At 36.5% G+C, this 25,945-nt stretch overlaps 1 protein-coding gene across 1 annotated transcript in view; it reads left to right on the top strand.

Moving 5' to 3' along the window:
• The window catches only part of NLGN1 (neuroligin 1), a 651,710-nt gene that overhangs the window by 569,059 nt on the left and 56,706 nt on the right, over positions 1–25,945 (top strand). The window lies entirely within an intron of this gene.

Below are 25,945 nucleotides of genomic sequence, written 5' to 3'. Positions count from 1 at the left end.
TCACATACACTCACAGTTAATATCATTTGACTACAATTCATATACATTACATATGGACAGACAAGACAGTTCCTAGTAATGTCTATGACTTGTCCTGTCTGAAACTTGCTTAAGTTGTGATATTTCTCAGAATTAATCCATGCACACTCCTAACTAGGCAGTGCTAAATTTTATAGAACACATCAAATAAAGTTATCTGGTCAGACCTAGAGTAGCAGATTTTTATAATCTGACAAGCTATAAATATTTAATTTAAAGTGATGCTATTGTAAAACATAGAGTTAATGTAGAAAATACACTGTTATGATTTAACTGTGCTCCTGTCTATGCACTATACTCAAAATTTGGAAAGTATTTCAGAAATTTTGGGTGTATATACATTCTACTTCAATGTCAAACAAATTTCTTTATTAAAATATTCATGGAAAAAGTTTTGGAAGGAAATAGACCAACCCATTCTTTTTCTCCAACTGAGGGTATTGTGGGTGATTTTTTCCTTTTTGTTACATTTCTTTTTTCCTCAATTTCCTATATTGAGTTCATTTTTTTTTTTTTTAACTTTAATGGATGAAGAGTTGCTTCCTTTTCTTTTTTTAAAGATTGGCACCTGAGCTAACATCTGTTGCCAATCTTCCGCCTTTTTCCTTTTTTCCTCTTCTTTGCCCCAAAGCCCCCAGGACATAGTTGTGTATTCTAGTTCTAGGTCCTTCTAGTTGTGCTATGTGGGACGCTGCCTCGGCGTGGCCTGACAAGCAGCGCCATGTCCGCGCCCAGGATCCCAACCAGTGAAAACGCGGACCGCTGAAGCAGAGCACGCGAACTTAACCACTCTGCCACGGGGCCAGCCCCTGAGTTCATATTTTACAGTTTTTGGTTTTAAAAAGCTATTTTAGAAACTGACTAAGTAGAATACAAAATATTAATATTTACTGAAAGACTTAGCATTAATTACTATTCTGATTAGAAGCAGTGGCTATATTGATTGGTGATAAATTCTGTTACATTCCTTTGTTTATAAGCTTGATTGTTGTTTTGACATATTTATCACACGTTAAATATGAAGAAATAATTAAAGTCAGTGTTTTCAGCTAGGGGGAAAATTACTGAAATTTATGGGACAGGGTTCTTTTCAATTTTATAGTCAAGAGGAAGGATCATTTGGACATCAAATAAGAGATTTTTCCTAGATTAGCAAGTCCCAATACAAAGAAAATGCAAGATTTTAAAATTCAATTATACTTGCATGCATTCAAAATATAATCATTTACTCATGACTTTCCATTGTGTTATATTCTCAAGAAATATGAGTAGTCTTGACAATGGAAGTAAAACCATAGTTACAATTAATAAACTTACAGTTTATTCTTCATGTTAAAATCAGTCTTTAACCATGAGGTTGCGACAACTTGGACAGCATTATTGTTCAATGATGCATTTGGCTCATCACGGGAAAGTAGAAGAGTAAAGTGATGGGAGCACAGGCTCCAGAGTCAGACCTAAAGTGGACTCTTGGCTCTGCCACCCACTAGCTTTATGAATTTGGGCAAGTTCTTTAGTCTCCCTTTGTCTCAGTTTTCTCATGCATAAAATATGGACCCAAAAAAAAGTAAAGTGCTTAATAATGCCTGACACAGTAGGAAGTTCATGATGCAGATTAACAATTATTATAGTTATGGTTAGCGATTTCCACCAATTATGGATGTTGATAAAGGAAATTTGTGCATACTATGTGGGATATTCACAAATTATTTATAAAGCAGGCAGTGCATTGTTTGTGTTATATTTGCCACATAAAACGCAACCTCTGTACTCTCAAGAGTAAGTGGAAAGGAGAGCAAACTATCTTGTCAATCTAGGGCAAAAGCTTTTTCCTTTGATTTATTCAGATAACTGATCCCAGAAGTACACTTTCTTTTTTTACTTGAATTATAGTTATAATTTTCGCCGTTCTCCACATAGTGCGTGTAGTCAGCCTAGGTGTTATTCAATAGACCTGTTCCAACATCTACTGTGATTGATTTATTTAGAAATACCTCCAGGCCAAAATGAGAATGAAAATAAATGGAACAGATGAAAGTGCCCTGCTGCAAGCAAGAGCTACAAATTGAGGTTAAGAGTAATTGCTTTGGCATAATTGTTATTTGTAATCTTAGAACAAATGCAAATCTCCCATTAGGAGCAGTAAATCTAGTGCTTAAAGAAGGAGATGAGTATTTCACTTCCTAGCAATGGGAAGCCGTAGCTGAATGCTAAATGCAACGACATAAAAATTCCCTCAGGTCTTTCATTTGGACTAATAATGTGGGGGATGTGGTGGACACAAGAGTACCTCAGAAAATGAATATCGAGATATGATTTACTTGCTCTATGTATTTTCTTTCTCCAAGATACTTTACAAAAACTTTTTATTTACACACTTTTCATTTGCTCTCTTTCGTAAATACTTCGTATTTAACTGAGACTGGCTTCCAGAAAGCCTGATGTGCGTTTTATGGTTATTAGTCTTCAAACCTTCATCACTGAAGTAGATAATAAGGTGAAATTATCTTTATTTTAAAGAAATGAGAATAGAAGTATAGAGAGGTTCAGTAACTTTCCCAAGGTTTTAAAATCATTCTGTGATAGATCTGGAAAGAGTATAAAGAATATGTGATTCAAAAGCATTTTAACTACCACATCATTGTTTTTCAGATTATTATTTTAAATCAATGGTTATTATTACCAGTGGAGATTATGATAATCATAGTGACAAACCAAAGATTGTCATTAGATTTCTCAAATATCCCACAATTTCTGGGCCAAGATTATGACATAAGAAATGCTATATTTATTTTAAAATGAATTGCTTGCTTCACAAAAGAATAGTATTTTAAACTATTGCGTTAAAGGCTAGATAGGATTTAATTGAGTTCTTGGCTACACAGCAGGTTACCTTGTTGTCTTACATAGAAAAAAAGGGATTCTAAGGTCCCTGTGTACCTGCAAGAATATCTGAAAACGTGAGAAGTTGCAGAAAGGAGTGGATAGGTAAAATTGAATATGTGTATTTGAGGAAGTGATGGGTGCAGTGGGAGAAGAAATATATTGTAGTGTTGCAATAGAGTAACGAACAACATCAGTATTCAGACAGTTGCTGAAGTATACATAGCCAGGGTCAAATATCAAGTGGATTTTGTAAGTCTCCGTGTCTGAGATCATGTCACCTTACTATTATTTGTTAGATGCTTGCAAGAAGAAATTTTAGTATGGTATAAATATATTTTTAACTTAAAACATTTATTTTTTTAGATTTTTAAAGAATGCCATATCAACCCTTGAGAGGAAAGGGCACAATTCATAGTCCATTGCAAAACCAGAATAGTAACACTGCTTTAGATGAATGGGTATGTTTGAACTCTAGAGAAATTGAACATTTCTGGGGGTTATTACCCTAAGACTGCTACCCAAATGTGCGCTCAGCTTTCTCACAAGGTCCTGAATAGTTTGAGAACAGAGTTTTAATTTGAAATCCATTTCTAAGGAGCAATGTCGCCAAGGCCACCCTCTGATACATCCTTTTAACGTGTGACCTCCTCCCATTGAACCCACATAGTGACAGCTTTTGATCTGTGCTCACAGTTAATCATTTATGGTGCCCTGGATTGGGAGAGACATTCTTTCCAAAACAGTGACAGAATTATAGCAATATAATCCCAACCTGATTCAGTGAGACCATCTATTTTTCGTTAATAAAATAAAATAAAAGAGCTGTCAAGCACTATTTATGCCCCCCGCTGCCATTTCTATATGAAAAGAACACAGCCCCTTCTTTCAATTTAGTAAGGAGGAAAAAGAGTCACAGAAGAGTTAGAGATGAAAGAAAAATTAAACACAATGCAAAAGGGAGAGTGTCTTTTAGCATACATTAGGGAGATGAGAGTAAAACATCAAGGACACCAGTATCGCTGGCAATCATTCCCTCACAAAAAGAAACACCAGTGATTGAAAGTTGATAGCTTTATCACTCTTTCTTTCTCTTTCTTGTAGGCTGCAAAGTGTGGTCCAATTTTAGTGTGCAACTGACCTAGCTGAATGATTGTGTGTACCTAACAAAGAAAATTCACAAGCGCAAATTTATTTTTAAGCTGTTTATTGAAAAATGTCATGCAATTATAGCAAGAGCAGGTGTAGAGTCCAGAAATATTTTACAGGATAAAAAATGGCTTTAGTGAGGGGCAAAAGTTGCTAATTTTTCCCCCTTAAAGCTTAATATTATTACTAATGATTTATACAAATGAAGCAAATTTAGAGAAACGGCTCATTTTTTACTTTATTCTTATGAGGATGATAACCCTCACCTTTATCATTGGTTGTCTACCTAATTCAATAATTAAGAATCCAGTTAATTTGTTTGAGATAATAAATCTATTCTCTGGGTGCCTACTCTGTACCAAGCATAATGTCAATGACTGAGATGTTTATAAAGATAAATAAGATAATATTCTCGAGTTCCTGGAGATTACAAACAAGTAGAAAACTCAGACTGTAAGAAAAGGAAAGGGCAGTCCATGAATAATGAGATACAAAAGCCTTGGAACTATAGAAAAGAGAGAAAGAATATGAGTTAGCTTCTTTAAAAAAAAAAGAAGTATTTAAATGGGTTTTGAAAGATCAGCAGGATTCTAACAAGTGATCAAAATGCAGAGAAAATAGATTTAAATTTGATTTACTTCGTTGCAGACAAGGAGCAAAGATAACACTAAGTAACGTGTTTTTCACGTGGGAGACATGGTTTGGAAGAAATTACTGCGTATCTTGATCTGCAATAACCAGATCAGTGACACTTTGTAATATTGTTTACCTGTATTTTTCAATATAGCAAACCTCCTCTTGGCACTGCATGCTGCTGCCACATGGAACAACATAAATTTACTGAATAAACCATCTAGGCTCACTCCCCCAGGCTTTCTCTGCATGGTTTCCTTTGTAGCTGTAAGTCCACCCCACCCTTCTTATCCACTGAGCATATGCACATATACCTGGCTATTTATTATGTCTTGAGGGTTCATTGTGGGAGTCCCCTCTTCTGAGAAGCATTTTCGGAAACCACCCATCCCAAATCTAAATTAAGCACTCCTCCTCAGGGCCACGCAGCCCATGACTGTTACCTTTATCACAGAATTTATTTTGCTTTATTTCGGTTGCCAGCTTGTTTTTCTATCTCCTCCATTAGACTGTAAATTCCTTGAGGGCAAAGACCAAATAGTATCAGATGAGCCTTTTTATCTACAGCACCTGGAACAGAGCCTGCCCTATAGAAGGCACTGACTCAATAAATATTTGTCGACTGGGAAAAACAAAAATAGGAAAATGCAGAAAGGATGTCTCTGAATAAACTTGGAATTTCATCCAATCTTCAGCTGGCCAGTAAAATCAGTAGGTGATGGTACTCAGCTCACCCACAGATCCTGTACTTTCTCTCACCTTCACTTTTCATATCTGTAATCAGCAGAACCTACCAATCCTTCCTTCTAAATGTTTTTTTCCATTGCCACGTCTTGTTTTAATCTCTGCTATCATTGCTTTAATGCAGTACCTCATTCTTCACCTGGACAGTATTGCAATAACCTCTTAACGGGTCTCCCAGTTGCAATAAATGCCTATTAAATTGAAATGGTTGAAACATTTAAAGTAATACCCTTATTTTGAAAATAAATCAACTAGCAAGTACCTGCTGCCCACCTACAATGTGCATTCAGGTGTGCTTTGGGGGAGTCAGAAGAAGCAGAGCATAGAAGCTATCACTCTACTCCCAAACACTGTAATGTGGCCGTGCAGAACCGTGAAAAAGTGCTCCTCAAAGTGCACGTGCATGCGAATCACCTGGAGATCTTACTAAAGTACAGATTCAGTAGGTCTTGGGTGATGCCTGAGATTTTACATTTCCACCAAGTTCCCAGGTGATGGAGTGCTGCTTGCCTATGGACTGCCCTTTGAGTAGAAAGATATTAAAACCCACTAAGTGCCTTAGAGTGGCCTCCTGGTTAAGATTCTGAGGACAGGCAGGCTTCACGGAGGCAGTAGCAGATGTAACGAAAAATTTACCGTGTTGAGAGAATGTAAACCGAGAAGATGTCCATGTCCTCTTCCTGGTTGGTTTCTAAGACTTGGCTCACTTCTCATACCCTCTCTAAAGCCTGTCTGAATCTCCCTGGTACAATCACACTGCTGTTTTATCTCCCAACCCCTTTCTTATCCATCCTCAAAAGTACACTCAGAGAAATCTTTATAAAATACAAATCTGACTCTGTCACTCCTAGGCTTAAAGCCCTTTAGTGTCTTTCCATCGCCTGCTATATAAATTCCGGACTTGAAGGCTCTTCCCACACTGGCCTTGCCCAGCTCTCCAGCCTCACTCTCCACCACTTCCACCACACGTTACCTGCATTTGCCTGGGTTTCACTAGGTGCTTTCATACCTCTGCTTTTCACAGGCTGCTGCCTTTGCCTAAAGAGCCCTGTTCCCATTGTCTATTAGACAAAGTGTAGCCATCCTTCAGAGGAAACTCCCCTCCTCCCACAGCCTGCCTTGACCTGGCCCAGCAGGGCAAAGTATTTCAAGATCCTTTTTAGTTCCACAGCACTTAGTTTATTGCATTCATCTATTCATTTCCGGTGATGTCGCCACTCCCGTATGAGCCTGATGGGAAGGATCCGAATCTCATCCTTGCTTGCATCTTCCACCCATAAATATAGAAGGTACTTCAATAACTACTGTTTCAAAGAATGAACGGTTGAATAAATCTTTAATAGTTACTTGCTCAAATATCTCTAGTTACTGAAAAATAGCTGATGACAGCACTGATAAATAAAGCCAATGCATATCGTGATGAAATTTCAATATCTGAGGAAGTAAATGTTGGGGTGAAAGGGCAGGAGAAAGAAAAGATAGAGGCTAAAAGAGGAAAGTGCTAAGAAACACTGCACTGAGGAGGGGGAAAACAGATATTTAGGTCTTCCATGTTACATGCCCCCCTGCATGTGCACACACACACATGCACACGAGATTCATAATTTAAGCTGCCCTAAAAAATCCTAGAAAATTCTAACCCATCTCCAGAAATCAGCAGAAAAGACAGGAAAGTGTATGAATACACCTTCTTTTCAAGTCACTTCATTATTTGCCCAGGTCCTGGAAGCTGTGTCTCAGGGATTGGATTGAAGTGAAATGAGGTCTCGTGGTGAGAGCAGTTGATGTTCCTCCTATTTACAGATGGCATGATTATGCTTATAGGCAACATATGTGAATTATTACTTTTCACTTGAAAGCAAAACTTAATCTTGAATGTCAGGGAGCAATTCAAAGATGATCCTGAATAAAAATAAATCATGCCCTGTAGCAATTCATGAGAAAGCCACATAAGTGATCATATTGGTAAAAGAGAAGAGTATGTTTAGCATCTTTTCTAGACCACTGCTTGATTGAAAAATATGAGTCAAAAACACTAGACAAAGTGATAAGCAGTCAAACAGATGGAAAGTTTAAAAGATTACCTGTCATTTACACTAAATAAATTATATAATCAGAATTATTGTTACTCAGAAATCTTACATCACTGATATAAAGGGAACTTGGCAATGAGTAAGACGATGTAAAAGAATTTGGTATATCTCACCCCAAACAAAAAACACTAAACCAAAAATTGATGGAAATAGAAATATCAACAGGCAAGTATTCAGATTGTGAAGATTAGTGTCACATTACATAAGGATTAACCTCAAGATTACTTCAAATCATTCTTCTATAGCAATTAAATATATGTAATTCAATTTTCCTCTCCAAAATTATGAGTACTTTTCTATATCACCTTTCATTTTTATCCTTTTATCTCTAGTACATTAGAGTGCCTACTAGGTTGTAAGTTCAATATTTATGGAAGTTGAATAAAAATGAGTTATAATTAGTTGCCATATCCATGGATCAGAGCATCTATCTGCTGGGAACTGCACTGAGGAAAACAGAAGGAACAGAGGACATGGACCCTGCCCTCCTTCTTGGGCACTGAAGTACAATCAGAAGACAATACCAACAGTGGGAACAGTGGGGAACTGTGGAAGCCAAGATAGAAGCTCTATCATGCAGCTCAGAAGGAAATTGCTGCTGACGTTCAGTGTTGAGAAGATCTGCAATTCACTCTTGGTCTTGTGAGTTGGAGGTGAAAAAGGTAAAAAGACTTCAGGAGAAACTAGACATGAAGTAAAGTCCAGAGTGAAGAGATGTGAGGAGATAAAAAGCTCTCCAGAATTCAGCAAAGCTCATGATCATAGATCCAGAGGTAGGAATGAGTATAATACACAGCCAGACACCTGTAGCACAAATAAGATATGAATGGGACCTTTTAGAATTGGGACATGCACAGCCTGCCCAACTGTGATCGAATGGCTTGCTATATAGCCCTGTGAACACGTTGTGCTGTTTTAAGCCTCTTTGAACTCAGTTGATTTCATCCTTTGAGACCTGAACATTACTGCCTCTGTGAAGCCTTTCCAGATCCTCAATTTTCCATCACACTCTGTACATCTATTATCAATTCTCTCCATAGGCCATAATTTATATAGTCATCCCGCCAACTTCACTACTGCCCCTTCCACATGTATTCTAAACCAGTCCTGTCATATAGAATGTTCTGTGATGATGAAAATACGTCTGCACTGTCCAATGTAAGAGCCTCTAGCCATATTGACTACTGAGCACTTGAAATGTGACTAATGTTACAGAGGAAGTAAATTCTTTATATTATTATCTAATAGATGTAAATTAGAATTTGAGTAACCACATGTGGCTAGTGGCTACTGTATCAGACAGTGCAGTTCTAGACTATGAGCTTCTGAGGGAATGAACTGTGTATTATCATCTATATACTTTGACATATTCAGTCATGGTATGTATTCAATAAAGTTTTGTTGAATGAATAAATAAATAAAGAGTTAAATCTGAGTGAATCCCAGTGTGTATTTGACTGACTGAATGAACATAAATATTAGAATATAATGAATATGAATATTGGATGCATAAAAAAGTTAAAAATTTTAATGACAAAGATGAGAAGGGAAAATAAGGTGGTATGAACGGAGTTTACTTTTAAAAAATTATTGGTAATGGTGGCCTAGAATAGAAATTAAGCAAAAGATCTGATGAAATACTGATGCTCTATGTTGTTTATGTATTTATGTTTTATACAGCATTTATCCCCTTATATTGTGCTGTCTTAATTATATCTAATGTGACCTCCTTGAGAACAAGCACTTTTAATCTCACTGTATCTCCAGTTTCTAACACAAAGCCTAGAACACAGTAGGCACTCCATAAATGTTTATTGGATAAGCGAAATGAATAATAAAACAGGAAATCACTATTCAAATAAAACTAGCAGAGTTCATGTTCAGAAAGGAAAGGTGGCCCTTACAAAGGCCCTAAGTGACTCTCATCAATAAAGCATTCTGCAAACATCTACTTTACGTGTGCATTTATACCTCGTGCTTGAGAAACCTGTGTTGTTTCAAATAACTCTTCGGAAAACAAAATCACAACTGCCTTTTCTCCCTGTCCCCCATCTGTTGTTCTATGCAGTCCCATTGCTTTTAGTTTTAAATTTGATTTCAGCCTCTTTGGCTCTTTCACTATTTTCTTTTAAAATTTCCATGACCTTAAGAGTGGAATAGAGTTTCTTGTACTTTCTCCTGGTAGGTGGTTAACAGTATGCAAGGATAAAAATGTCACCAAAGACTAATCAGAACAAATTGCAGGAGTTTTGCCTAATGCTTCTGCTTCACACCTAACATGTTGACTAGCTTACCCAATTTATCATTGCTGATAGATTGGAGTCTGCGTTCTATTTGGCAGCCAGTGCTGCTGCTCAGAGCATAGTTTTTTCACCCTGTCAAGTCAGAAGGGATTGTTCTTACTTCTCCCTTGAGAAGTGCCAAGTTTGGCTACAATCTTTACCTTCTTTTTCCCTCCAGGTGGCTCAGGAATCAATAAGAAAACAGGTTTTATTTGATTGTTAATGATTAAATTAGACATAGTAATTCCAGAGACTGTCACTGAGCTCTTACTATGCAAGACCAAGTTCTAAGCGCTTTGAGCGATATAGAGGTAACTCATGCATGACCGTGAACTCTAAGAATAGGGTCTCTTCCAGAACATAAGATATATATCCTACAGTTACAAAGCAGAAATTAATAAGTTTGGGACAAAGATTTAGAGCACAGACCTGGGAAAGCAGCCTGGGAGTTGTATCTCAGTTCCTGTATTAGGAACTGTGTGACATTAGGCAAGATACATTAACCTCTCTGAGCTCTGCTTTCCTCATCTGAATGACACTGACTTTTGTCTCCAGATTATGGAGCTATAATCTCACTAAAGTCATACCCTCTGGGGGAGGATGAGAGAGGCCAAGCGTGTGCAGACCTTACTGTTGTTCTGTCCCTGGCACGCCTGTAAAACACTTAGCCATGCCCTGGCACAGAGCAAAATGTTTTCAGAGTTCAGAGAGATGAATTTTTTTGCCATATGGATTGCCTGAATTTTGTCTGAGACTGAAAGACTGATAGGATTTAGATGTAGAAAACGCAAAGGCAGATGTGAGAAGAAGGGCATTGACTATACACAGTAATTCAAAGGGCCAGGAGATTTTGGCGTAGATTATTAATTTTTGGAATAATTATATTTATCTAAATATTGAGTGCCTGCAGTGTACGGCGTCCTATGCTCAGTACCCTGGGGAGGGATGACACAAATAAAGATGGTCTCTACCCTCCTGGGCGTAATTGAACTAGTAGAGGAAAATACATACGTATAGATCATGGTGGGAGGGTGATTAAGAAAGGGGGCTCCAGGACAAGTACTCAGGGAGAGCTGAGTGTGGAGTAGCCATCCATGATGCCCCACTTCAGGTCTGTTCCTTTGTGATGCGTCCTGCCTTATACTCTGTTGTAGCAGTGGGGTTAATGGTTGATTATTTTATCCTCATCTAGTAACCAGAGCAAGAGTTAGAGAGAACAACTTTAAATCCCATCCCAGTGACATGCTTACCGGCTCAGATAAGAAGGTTAGGGATTTGTAAGCACAGAGCTGCTTAGGAAATTTGGCAGCCATAACAGGCGTCAAACAAATCCAAGAGTCTCAACAAGTCCTGCTGACTTTAGAGCGGGGCATCTAATGGGAAAGCATCTTAGAAGTCAGGAATGATGACATTAGCTATTCCTAGCCACACCTTGACTGGATGGGCTCCTGGGAGAATCACTCCTTATCTCTAACCTCCACCATGATTTTCTCATTGGCAGAAGTAGCATTGTGGGTTTGCTGGGATGGTGGGCTCCTAGATGCCAGGGTCTGTGCTTCCATTACCTTTGTATACTCCACACTAAGCACAGCTCGTAGCACATCATAGATACTCATTAATATGTGTTGAATGAATCCATCAATCAATGTATCATTGAATGAATATAGTCTAGTGTTTGTCCAATAGTAAGATTAAAAGATTTGTAAAATAATTTTTAAAAATAGCTGAGTTCTATAATGTAAATACTTAAATGACATTTATCAAAGAGAATAAAGTTTTGAAGGCAGAACTAACAGCTGCCAAATGATTTTAATAATACAAAATAATGTTCGTGATAACATCCCCTCATGTTTGTATAACACTGGATGCTTTTCTAAGGTTCTTTTAGGTTTTTTTTATGGTTTTTAGTTTTGTATTTTGTATATTTATAAAATATAGAATACTTGAATTTGTATAAAATAATTATCTGTTCATCTAGAACGCTTGAAGAAATGAAAAGTTATAAAATAATAGCTAATAATAGTAAAAATAGTAAGAACAGCATCAAAAACACTAGCTACCATTCTTTGGAGAGTGGCTATGTTCCAGCTAGTACAGTAAGTACTTTTCATGTGTCATTTTATTTAATCCTCACAATAATCCTGTGAAATAGGAACTACTGTAAGCTCCTTGCTACAGTGGAGGAAATTCAGAGTTAGAAATCTTAGAATGTCAAAGATCATACAGCAAGGAAATAGCAAGACCAGGGTTGGAACCCAAGTCTGTCTGTCCCCAAAGTCCGTGCTCTGAACCACTCCACTAAACTTCCTCCCCAGTCCTGACTAACAAGAAGAACAACAATGACTAATGGTATGTATAAACTCATCAGATGTTCTATTTATCGGATCTTCATTGTATTATTTATCCTCCAAACAACAATAGGAAGTTGTAGATTTGGTTATCCAATTTCCGGATGAGAAAACTGAGGCTTAAAGAATCTTGGCTCCTTGCCCAAGTTTACAAAGCTAGTCTGTGGTAGAACACAGAATGGACTCAAGTTCACTTCAAAGAGCCAGCAGGGTTCTTAATCACCACCTTATACTAATGGTAATTAAATATTCTGGTTAAGAGAAAATTATTATATTTAGAGTATGTGAGTTTTTACTGTAGTGAGAATAAAATATCATACATACACTTAACATTAAAGTCACACCAAATATAATTTCCTCTTTCTACAATGATTAGAAAGGCACTTCACAATCTTGAAGTGCCTCATCATCTTGCACACAATTAGCATATAATAATATTTTTAAAGTGTGGGTATTTGAACCTTTGGGCCATTTAGCTTCTGAATATGTGGGAGTTTGTTTTAAACATTTTCCTTTAGTGTCTGGGTAAATTATTTTGAAGTCAAGTCTGAATGAAAGACACAGACCAAAGAGTACTTTTAATCCAAGCCCTACACCCTCACATGAAAGAAGAAATACCACCCTTTCCTAGGGGGATGAAGCATTATGGGGAAAGGGAACACATCTCTAGTGCCTTAAACCTTTTAAATCACTCTTCAACACCTATTTCATTTCATTAATAGTGCTTTCAACTGCCACCCTAATTGACTATTTGTTAATGGTCAGAAAAAGTTTCCCCATCCTTCAAATCTGTTTCATGAGAGTGAAATTTTCCCTAGCATCATAACAAAGGAAAAATATTCAAGTTACATAATGTGAAAGCACTTGCCATTTTGTTTGAGGTAGTGGGATTTAAGTTATGTATATGTCCATCATTCTTCAGCATGTTTCAAAATCTACTGTGCATTATCTTTTTTACAACTAATAGAACTCATTACTTTAATAGTCTAGTATTATGTAAATGTATTTTATCCAAATATCTAGTATCCATAAGCAGTTTATTCTCTATATCCCTGATGTAACATATCAAACAATAACTTATTTGTCAAAGGGAGACAGTTCATTAAAATTCAACAACCATTTCACCAGGAGAAAAGAGAAACAGTATAAAAATTGACGTTGTGAAACTTAACGAATGAGGGGAAAAGGAAACTGCGAATCAGGAATTGCAGGCCTGCCCTCTAGGGCTATTTTTGGGTCACTTGTCTGAATTTTCATATTACAATTATTTTGCAAAAAGTCTCCAAGTTATTAGGCTGAGAGGGAAGACAATTTATGGCTAGGTGACAAATATCAGGGGCATTCAATAAATGAGAGCATGATGCCGCTTGGGACCTAAGAGGAGAAAAGGTACCACGCTTGAGCACTGTGCTACAACTCATTTTTTAAAAGTGAATTATTACATGATTCAGAAAGCACATTTTCTACTTTGTTGAGTTGTATTTAAGAAGCCTGGTGAATTGAGAGTTTTAGACTCTTTTATTGATGGTTTCAAATGCAATATTTTCTCCATATTTTTTTTTTAAAAAGAAAATATGAAGTACAGAAATAGCACCTACCAGAATGTTGGACGATTTAAAAAACAAAGAAAACAAACCTGCTGATTAGCTGACACTCATCCTATTGTAAAACTTACAGTATTAGGAAAGGTGCCCAATGGTTCTTTTTTAGTTTTAGAAAAAAATGAAAACGTGACTTTTTAAGGTACTCAGACAAGTACAATTGTCTTTTATGATGTATCATAGATGCATCATAGAAATTAGTTTAAAATCAGCAATAAAATATTTTTGATTATAAAACCATCAGACATTTTTCATATAGATTATGTTCACCAAGATCATTTTATTCCAGTCATTAGTATATTCATTTATGCGTGTATACACATTTAAGAAGAAATTTCTTCATGGCTACATACAGGTGCTGGTTTTCACGTGTGCACAATTTATTAGTTAGCTATGGTTTATTAGATAGCTGTATAAAACTATTAACTAAATAAGTTTTGATCTTAAGTTCTCATCACTTCAGTGTTATCCACACTCTTCCAGAATCCCTTCTCTGTGTCTAAGCAGGCTCTACTTTACATAAGTCATTAGAGAAGGTCATATTTGACTCGTCATATGGCCAAATATACCGATTTTCCAGAAATCTATCTTTCCAAAGGCAAATATTAAGAATTTGATTAGGGACAGGAATCTTTAATATTTGAGGTTTTATTCTATTCTCTCTTCTTTCTGTTGACAGTAATATGTATATGTCTGTGTGTTTGTGTATGTATATATATATAACTATATATATAAATTTATACTTTATTATATATAAAACTGTTATTTTTATATAAATATCTTTATATATTTTATATTTATATATCTTATATAAGTATATTTATATTTAAATGACATATTTATGATAATATATATTAATATACATAATATATATAAAATACTAATACATAATAACAGATATATATATATAAAACTTGTATTTTTCTACATGCATCCAATATATTACATTTGTTCTTCCAGTTAACAGAAGCCCTTGCACATGGTAAAAATGGCACGTATTGTGAAAGGAATCCAAAGTTGCGAGGCTTGTTTGGCCCATTCATAGATCAAGTCTTCCGTAGAAATCCACTTTCTGGTCTCCACAAGTTTATTGTAAGGAGATGCTCTTATGTAAATAAGCAGACTTGTATAGTGATCTCCCGTAACATATTTCTGCTTCATCAAAATTCCACCTGCTGTTAGAAAGTAGCATTTGGTGTCACAACCACTGCTCTGTTATGCCTGTGAAAAGAAGTAATCAAAGTACAGTATAGAGTTGTTTATTAGCACATGGTGGAGTGGTACAGCCATGCTTCCTTTTAAGCTGTTAGTCAAATTATATAGCTCATAAGCCAAAGACAAACGAACAAAGCTATTTTTGCTCCCAGTTTTGCTTTAGAAGAGATCAAAGAGTAAGGCTGGCTTGCAACTCTATGACCTGTCATTATGTGAAAAGTGTGTCTCTTGCCCAAAATGAAACTACAAATCACACGTCGTTTGATAGCATTCATATACTTGTTTGAACAGGCCATCTCGTTCAAGCTATGAAGAAAGTGCTGACAGGTGTTGTCTGCTTGGCAAAATTACAGCTGCAACAAAGCATCAAGAAGTGCAATCATTAAGAACACTTACACGCTATATCCCAGGCTTTGGGCCTGAACACACACTTTCAGATTTGGAGTATTTTTTTCAATTTCAAAGGTTTATCTTCAGATAAAATAATCTGAGTGTTTGAGCATTACGCCTATCAAATTTACTTCTAGTGGGTTCCTTCTTCAATCTTGCAAATGAGGTCTTTTCTTACAAAGATGAAAAAAGAATTCTTAGAACTTCTTATCTATGCTGTTTGACAGAGGTTTGTTAAAAACAAACAAGCGTGACTGTGGCTTATACAAAGCCCATCATACGTACACTTCAATTAGTCTATTGTGTCTAAACCCCTGGAATTCCATTGTGTGTTGACCATATAGCAGGATACGCAGACCAGATATATGTTTTGTTTTTGACAGTGTCAGAGGGTGAAAAACCATTGTTTACTTGAAAAGATCATAAAAGATATGCTGCAACAAGATTTTTGAAACACATTAGAGAAATTTTATCTTAAAAAATTAAAAATCTTAAACAGAAAAATTATTTACTCTAAATTTAGTTTTTGAAAAATGATTGAATTCAATCAAGTAACCAGGGTTTTTTTGCCTACTTGATGACCGATAACTTCTTTGGGTAACTTTACTTTTTCAACTAGTTCCTTTGGTGTCCTAATTGCTCTTTGATGCAATTTAAAAGCAGATTAAATTCTTATAGAAATCAGTGATATTGGGCAGATGGTATTGTAACTCATGATTTTTGTTCTTAACAAGTTAACAGGGCAAATATATTTATTTATGTATTCATTCAGTATCCGTTTATAAGTGTCTGCTCTGAGCTTAGCATTGAACTGGGCTCCCAGAGTAACACATATACAATGTAGACAATGTAGTTCCTGTCATGATTACTGTTGCTTAGTTTTTCTGTGTTTTGTCTTGTCTTCCTCACTGGCCTGCAAGCTCTTGGGAAAAGCTATGTAGTCTTCTGTGTTCCCCAAAGCACTTCTCACAAAGAACTTGCTTAATAGACTCTTGTTTTATTTGCCAGTGAGAAGCATGTGTTATGACCTTCCTTCCTTCCTTTGTTTCCTGCCACCCTCTTCCCCACCCAGCAACCCTGTCCACCCAGAACTGCTCACTGTTCCCTGACTGACTCGCATTTCCACATCTCTAGGCCTTTGCTCTTACTAATCTCCTGCTTAAAAAAAGTCCTATGCCCCTTTGTCCATAAACTTAACACCTACTTCAAAACCGAGAGGTAGTAGTTCCACTTAAAACGTATCACTCTTATAGCATTTATCTCATTGGCATATAATTAATTGTCTGCTCCTCTCACTAAACTACTAGAAGTTTGCTATCATTTTTTTTTTCATTTTGTACTCACAGTGCCCAAGAGAGTACGTAATGCTTAAGAGGATTCAAAAAGTGTTAGTTGAAGTCAATCTAATTAGTTAACACACATCGTTATTCTTCCATATTTTTGAAAAACATTTACTAAGCATTTATTATTTGCCGGTAACTGTGGGACACATACTGTTTTCATGCCAGGGTCATTTTGAAGCAATCTAATAAATAAATAAGTATCGGCCTTTTCAATTTATCTACTGGTTATAAAACAGACATACATAAATGACCCCTGGCCCACAGCCCTGGTGCCAGGTAGGATAAGAGATGTAAGAAGGTTCAAATATAGGGAGAATCAATGATGGGGTTAAGGTTAGTGAGAAAGTGAGAGCAAGGAATGGGGTGACCATGAAAGATATCTGTTAGCAAATTGATTTTACATTTTGATACAGCCTCATCAAAGTTACCATGTCAAAATACCCTGCCAGACATGAACATCTATAAGGTGACATATAAAAGTTGGTACAAAGGAACAAATAAGTTGACATATTATAGCTAAAGGGAGTTGGTTACACTTTAGACTTCATTCAGGAATCAGTCATTGCTAGCACTGGCTAAAGGATTAAGTAGAATAATTCTGTCTTGTGGTTGCTTCCAACTGTCTCCCTTTTTTCAGACTTCTCTGCTGCTCAGATTCCCCAGAGTACCTTCTCCACATATTCTCTATCTCAAAAGCCTCTCATCTTAAAATCTTTGACACCCAAGTGGGAAAGGAATCATTGGTGTAATGATGATACTCTTTCTGAGAGCATTTGCATTTCAATGAGAGACATACTACCTTAAACCAAAGAAGTAAATTTTGAAGTGTGAAGTTTCAGGCAGCAGCAGAAATGAGAGTGGTAGGAATTTTCTCAGAGGCCCCATAAACAACCCAAAGCTTCTTACTCCTCTATTAGTCTCAGTCCTGTGCCTCTTGATGGAGTTTTCATGAGACAGAGAGAAACTGTATTACCTGGGAAATGAGTTCTAACTAAGATTATTCTATCCTGCCATGGAAAAATAGTGTAGATGGGTATATGGGAAAACAGAATGAATAATTGTTTGTTATAAAGAAAAAAACCAAAAGGATTATCTATGTCTCATTTCTAAAGGTAGCATCACTGTGCTATCTTGTGTAAGATTACTATTTTTAAACTTTGGTTCAGAAAATATGTATTAAAAAATTCTTCTCTGGTATTATCCCATAAGATCTTCCATTTGTTCTATTAATTTATTTCAAAAATTAATTTAAAAGCCAATATTCACCCCAGAGCTTAGAATAAATTTCACTTTGTTTATCATTTTTCTTCATTTACATTTACCCATGGGACTTCATAGCGCACCACAGTTAAATGTTGTTTCTATTCACTGGATCACAATGCTTCTCTATTTTGGCTTTTTTGGATTTTTTTACTAAAGGGACACAATGTCTCTTAATCTGATTTAAGAGTCACTTTCTACAACTTTTCCCAAAATACCAAAAGCCCAAAATCTTAGCCAAAATTTGAGAAACAATCTTCATTATTCTTTTTTACATACATTCTACCTATCCATTTTCAGTGCTTCCAGCTAAATCAGGTTATTTAGATTATAGCCAGAGCTAAAGCAAACTCATACGTACATAATCATAAAGCTATTTGTAGTGAAAGAATTAAATTCTTTAAAATGAAATTATATATACATATTTATAGAGATAGATGACATAGTCATAGATAATGATGTAAATATAAATATAGCATTGCCTTTTAGAACTGAAAGGAATCTTGCTGATAGTAAAGTACAACTTCTTCACTCAAAAAATAAAGGAAATGAGGCCCAGAAAGTTTCAGTGACTCAAGGTTATGTTTTTTATTCCAGTCACAGCTGGACCCAAATGCAAAAGTCTTGACTTTTAGACTAGTTCTCTTCCCATAATATATAATAATTGTTGGAATTTTATCTTCAAAATAGAGTATAGAAGCAAGTTCATAATCTCTCGTATTTGGAAAACAGGGCTTTTAAAAATATCTTTAATGATATTTCAGAGGCATGATTCTTAACATTGTACCAGTAAAACATGTTTAAAAAGCTCCAGTAAGTAGACATATGAATAACTGAGGGTTTATTATGTTAACACTCAAAGAGACAATCTGACAAAACACATTAATAAGCCAGGAAGAGACACTGCAGATATTAGGGGGCTAATTAGTCTGTGAGATTGTCCCTCAAGCCAAATTCAGAGTCTGAATTTGGACTTGGATTTAGCGGAGGCTTAGAGAAATCTCTAGAGGTCAAACCCACTGATTACACAAGACAGCCTAAGCGTCTGTGCAAGAGCAGTACCTAGTACCCTTCTCCTGACATGCCATGCCATCTTGATTCCACATCAAGTTTAGAAGAGCTATTACTAAGGAATGGCAGGTACAGAAAATATGGCCCTTCTCTTGGAAACCATCAGTGAAAAGTTTAGGAAAAGTTGCCTGTATTACGGGAAATGAAGTATAATCAGGAGTCACAGTGGAAATCCACTAGTATGGATTGCCCAAACATTCACACGGATTGGGGGTTGCCTGCAGTTCAGTGGGTTCATTCTGGGTTCACCAAGTGCCAGGCTTGGAGAGTAAAACTAACTCCTAGACTCCAGATATTGGAGGTCACTCGGCTCCTAATACTCTGCCAAGATTGACGAGGATTAACTACAAAGGAAGCAGCTTAAACTTCTAAGTTGAATCTTCAGTAAGTATAGGTAGACTGTGTTCTAAAAGGCAGAGACTGACAATAATTAACTTAAAACTTTAGTTCTTAAAAATATTTTCATTAATTTAGTGCATTCACTTAGGCAGCATCATTTTATTACTAATGCCTGTTGTGTACCTGGCAATAGTCTCTAAACTCTCTATAATCTAGAATTTTGTCATACTCAATTTTTATCCCCAGCACCTAACATAACTTTATTGTTGTTGTTAGTGCCATTGAGTTGATTCTGATTCCTAGGGACCCTGTGTACAGCAGAGTAGAGACCTGCCATCCTCTCAGAGAATGTTCCACTGCTATATAGGGTTTTCATGCCAAACTTTTTTTGGAAATGGATGGCCAGGTCCTTCTTCCTAGTCTGTCTGGTCTGGAAGCTCCACTGAAACCTGTCCACCATGGGTGACCCTACTGGTTTTTGAAATATGGTGGCATAGCTTTCAGCATCACAGCAACTCACAGCTGCCACAGTCTGAAAACAAACAGATGGGCGGTGTGGTTTCCTGACCAGGAAACCAACCGTGGTCGAGGTGGTGAGAGCACTGAATCTTCACCACTAGACCACAGGGCTAGCTAACATAACTTTATAGCTACTGATAAATTGAGGACAATTCTGTATCAAATGTTTCTCTTGTTTTAATCACTTTGCGCGTAATCTGAAGATAAAATTTCCTGGGCTCTCCTAATAGTCATGCAAAATTATACTTACATTTTCGTTTACATTCGTTTGTAAACTAAAGTTGAAATCCATTTTCAAAAGTCTTCACTTTGAGTTTTATTCATCTTGGATCCACACTACATGCAATATTATCAGTTACAATGTGGATATGTTTAGAAAATTTTTATAACCCTTTCCCATGGCTAATGAGTTTAACTTTCATGCACAAAAGTTGCTATTTCATTAAAATTTTGCTGCATTTTATAGAATGGACCTCTTTTCTATAGCATTTTCTCTGATCATAGATCAAAAAGCACCCAGAAATATTTTTGGATTTATTTTCCGTAACAAATATTCATATGGCACTTAATTTGAAAAGTAAATCAGTTAAATTTTAAATAGTGGCCAACAATCAATGTTGTCAAGATCTACAATGTATAGAAAAAAATAGCACATGTAGAACTTTGTATATGCCAGACTCTATCCTAAGGGCTTTAAATATGTTGACTTTATTAATCTTTATGTCAACTTTATAAGTGGGAGCGGCTATTGCCCCAATTTTACAGATGAAGAAAAACTGCAGGTTAAGTAGTTTTCCCAAGGCCATTCAGCTTGCAAGTGGAGAAGCAGGAATTAAACCCAGGTGGTCAAACCCCAGAGTCTGTGCTTTTAATGAATATTTCATTCTGTCTATTTAGAACAAAGCGTTTTGTAACATTTTTGTTACTGGGGATGCATAGATGGCAAAAAAAATCACTATCCTTTTTAGCTATCACCTTTGCTGAAATGTTGGGGAGGCCATGCCCACAGAAGGTGAGAAGGTGTTATGTATCCAATTTTAACAAATAGAGCAGAGTATTGAAAAGGCAAGGGCAAATTTCAACAATGTAGTGTATGTGTTGTGACCTAGCGATAAGCCAAAATTCTTTGTTTTGTCTTGAAGCCAACACTAATAAATTAATGAGTTTTTCTTTAGTCATTACTTTAAGACTATAGATTAAATATAAGTGAAGTGATCTCTGGTTGAAAGCAACAGAAGACAACTCTGACTCCCCTAAGCAAAAGGAAACGTGTTGGAAAAATAGTGGGGAGCCACAGAATCACAGGAAGGCTGGAAAACCAAGTTTGGAAACCGGCAGAAGCCAAGTCATCATGGCGGAGAAGGAAGGCAGAATTTTAGGTACAGTTTATATCAAGTACAGAGTGGTCAAGGGAGCCATCCTAGAATGAACGAATTCCAAATATTTTCACTCTGTTTGCTGCTCTACTCAAATTCCGATTCAAATTCTAATAAACGAGGACCCAATTAGCCCTGCTTCGGTAACATGACTCTTCCTTGGCTGGGAGAGGGAGAGGACTGGAATACAATCCTGCCAGGCTATGTTCAATGAGAACAGCATACCTTTCCTAACGACGACTGGACTTGCTATTAGAAAATGGAAATAAATATGGGCAGTCAAAATCCCACAAATATCCCTGGTTGAAACCTTCAAAACAATTACCATCATCTCGTGTGTATATACGTGGGTGGATTAAAGCAATCTGTTGTGAAAACTTTAAAATCATATTTTGTTAAAATATTTTTCTGATCATGAAAGTAACACATCCACTGTAGAAAATTTGGAAAATACACAAAAGGTCACCTATAATCCCAAGAACTATCTAGTAATAACATTCTCATGTTTTCCATTTCTTTCCTTCTGCAGAGAGTTATACATACACATATGTCCATGAACTATATAATACAAATTTGTGACAATTCCTGTAATTTTGCACTTTGCATTTGTTACTTAGTTGATTGTTATCATTTTTATACATCACTAATCTTCAAAAATATGATTCCATTAAATAGATGACCATATATAATGCAACCATCCCACACTGCTGTACACTTAGGTTAATAAGTAATAACGATAATATAAATAATAAAAATAAAGTAGCTAATATTTGTTGAGCACGTACTTTGTCAGACATTCTGCAGAGTGCTTTACACAAAGTCTCATTTTACAGAACGGGAAACTAAAGCTTAGGGAGATAAATTCCCCAAAGCTCAAAGAGCTGGTGACTATTGAGTCGGGATTTGAACCCAGATGCTCTTTTGAGCCCGTGTTCTCAGTTGCTAGCTCTTTGTGTTATTATAAAATATATCATGATCTACGTCCTTACATATAAATGCTTTGTACAGCTTACTTACTTGAGATAAATCCCTAGATGTGAAATCATTGAATCAGAGCGTGAGTTTATGAAGTCCTTGATACATTTTGCCTCTGCAAATATACTAAATTTTACTCCTCCTGAAAGAGGATGAGAAGGCTCATTTCATAATACTATTCCCAGCATTGGGCATTATTACTTAAATTTTCAAATTTGAGAATTTGAAAAAATGGGATCTTATTTTTATTTGAATTTTAATTAATAATGAGATTGACTATATTTCCATTAATTATTTTTATCTTTATTGTAATTAAGTGACATTCACTGAAACATGCTTATCTACGAAACCCTCCTCTCAATACTTGTGTCTTTAGCCATCAGGCACAAATATTCCAATCGCATGAACTTTCACGCCCTGATAACCATTTTTTTCTCATGCTAGAGGAGTAGTATCCTCAGAATCTGCAAGTGTGTACGCCCCAGGGTAGAAATCGGCTCCAGTTTGTTCTTGCCTCGCCTAGTCTTTTTTTCTTAGTGGCACTGCTGACATGGATTCCAAGTCTCCCATCTCTCAAGTCTGCCTTCTCTTTACTGCACCACACTGCTTCCGCTCAGCACTGCAGGTCCCTGATAGCTTGCTCACCTCATGGGTGGGCAGGTTAAATGCTAGAGCCTGAAGGGGCCGGCCAGTGGCACAGCGGCTAAGTTCTAACCTTCTGCTTGGGTGGCCTGGGGTTTGCGGGTTCACATCCCAGGTGCAGACCTATGCACTGTTTGTCAAACCATGCTGTGATAGGCATCCCACATATAAACTAGAGAAAGATGGGCACGGATGTTACCTCAGGGCCAGTCTTCCTCAGCAAAAATAGAAAGATTAGCAGCAGATATTAGCTCAGAGCTAATCTTCCTCAAAACAAAAAACAAAAAAAACCTACAGCCTGGAGCTCCAGTGATTGCAAATTTGAAGGGATAAGGTCCAACGGAAGTAGGGATCAAGATGTGAGAAAATTCTCAAGTTCTTCTCAGAGCTTAAATGTAAAAGGAGAGGGCAACATTGAAAGAGATTTCTCATAAGTAAATGTGTCCCACCAAGCTTGCCATCCACTCCCAACTAAAGCTTGTGCCAAGGGTGTGAGGTAACGAAAGCTCATTTAGGTGAATGAGATAATGAGTCTTAAGATGATGGTAAGATGGTCCGCTGCACTTCTTTCTTTCCATGGTTCTCCTTTCCCTAATTTGCCCAGAGCTTTTAGGTGAAGTTTCTTGTTGAAGGCAGATCTTTTTCCCTCTGTGTTCTCTTTTTCATTCAAATTTCTTTCCATTCATTTTCTCCCTGCTTCTTACTCTTTGGTCATTCTTTTTTTTTCTTATTCTTCTTTCTCTTCCCATTTGTCTATTTCTTTCTTCTTCTTCATATACTCTCAATCCACTTCTTTCTTCTTGTCTTACTGTTTTCACATGTCTCTGTCTCTTGATGTCTATCTTTTTTCTTATCTCTCTCCCCTGCAACATGTCTTCTGTACACAATACCCATGGTACTTGAGGAAATGATAAAATGACCAGGATCCAAATACAAACCCTCTTGCCCTACTAAGCTGAACACAGAGGGCTTGGTATTTCATTCTTGCTCCCTCTCCTCTTAAATAGCCACATCTATTTCCAGATGTAAAGACTGCTAATGATCTAGTAGGTTCACAGTGTAGATGGAATCCAATTATCTGCTGTTTGGTGCACAATGGCTTTTGTGTCTGCCAGCCATGCACACCCTATATAGTGACACTAGCACGCCTAGTTTATTTCTAAGCATGAGGGTGTTTTTCTACTTAAAAAAAAAACCACAGAAAAATAGTTTTGGAACTCAAAGTATTTTATCTAAAAGGTCAGAGATTCAGTGGAATTCTATTTTCTTTTTCTTGATATTTAAGTTGCCATTTTTCCGTACTATTAGCTGAGGTTTGGATATGTTTTCAACCTGAGTTCTCTCTGTCTCCTCCTTTTAGACTTTGCCTTAAACTCATAATCCTGCCTGCTTTTCAGAATGTTCAGTTTTCCATGGCAACAGAGATGCAAATGAAGAATTCTGGGTTACTGTGGGGAAGGAGTAGAGAACCTGAGCATGACTCATCCCAAAATCTGTTATTGGAGAATAAATATCTGCAGCAGTAATAATAGCAGTCAGCACTCACAGAAGTCAGTGAGCTGCACATGAGTGAAGGAGGGCAGGATTCGAGCCCTCAGTGAGTGCTGAAACATGTCAGTCAAGTAAATTGCCCTTATTTTTCTGTTAGAAGTTCTGGATTTTTTTTTCTTATAAGAGGGAAAACACTTCCTTTACGACGTTTTTTTTTTTTTTGACAGATTTGAAAGTGTCACTGAACAGATATGTCCATATGAAGTGCTTGCTTACTGAAGCACACGCTTAAGACCTTTCCTATGATTATTAGGGTTCTTGGCCATGTCTATCCATCTCACATCCCTGACTAGCAGAAATTCCCTGATGCTGCAGTGACCTGGACAAGAGGAATAATTTTCTACCCCTGTGAAGTCTGGCAAAGGTTACTATTCCAATTGCTACTAAGGATTTCCTTCACTGAGAGATGGTTACTCTTGTTGGAAAGTCCTGGGGTGGGCAGAGAGTAGAGGGAGGTGGATATGTAGGCATCACCCCTACAGATTACTTGGTTGCACATTTGTTCTTGGACAGCTGGAGGCACATGGATCGTAGGAGAAATGGAAGCCATTAGAAGCATGCTTTCCTGTGGTGTTTTGTCTCAGGACTTTCTTCTCTTGCCCAGGGCACTGCAATTCCATCATCAACCATGCTGTTTCAGCTGCAGAAGGCAGATATAGATCTGATACTGAAGGAACGGATGAAAGATCAGACAGCACTCTCTCAATGCCTCTCCTTCAGCAGCACCAACACAGGATGCCATCTTACACGAGTATAGACTTGGAGTTTTGGAATTGTAACTCATGAAGCAGGACCTTGAAAGAGGCGGATTTTTTATTAAGTATATTTCTACAGAATTTCTGGATTTGAATGATAAAGCTGTGGCTATTCTGTTGTTATTAGAGACTTAATCCAATCATTCTTTATTAAAAGAAAAAAACATTACCATAGCAACACAGACACGAAACAGATTTCCTGGGTAGATATTATAATTCGATTCAGATAATATAGAACTTTTACTGAGTTGTTATTTTAAAATTATAATGATTATACAGATATTTTTCTCAAAGCATTTAATATTAACATTTTAAGGAAAAGGGACTCATAGCCAAAATACATTTTTTTATATCTTTCTATTAAACATGAGACAACTTGTATCTCCTGAAGTAAAATTAAATCAGATGATAAATGTTAATTAAATATGGATTGTTTCTGCAAATCTCTAATTTTTATACAACAACGGGGTTTTTGTTTTGTCTTTTAAAATTTTATAAAATTAGCTTGTTATTAGTTCAAGTCTTTACTAACATCTGATGCCAGAGTAGTTTTGTGGTTCTTTAAGGACAACAAATCAGAATATATGTTAACATTCCACAACACTCTAGAGTTGTTTCTAGAGGCAGAAATATTCTATGCATATCAAAAAAATTTTTAACTTAAATTTGATCAAGCAAAAGCATGCATTCATTTTGTTTACACTATATGTAAAGGAATCTTTATTGAATGTTCCAAC

The sequence above is a fragment of the Equus quagga genome, chromosome 4 (genome assembly GCF_021613505.1).
Source record: "Equus quagga isolate Etosha38 chromosome 4, UCLA_HA_Equagga_1.0, whole genome shotgun sequence".
NCBI classification, from domain to species: Eukaryota; Metazoa; Chordata; class Mammalia; order Perissodactyla; family Equidae; genus Equus; species Equus quagga.
The sequence above is the reverse complement of the archived record's forward strand: the minus strand, read 5'-3'. Positions and strand labels throughout refer to the sequence as shown.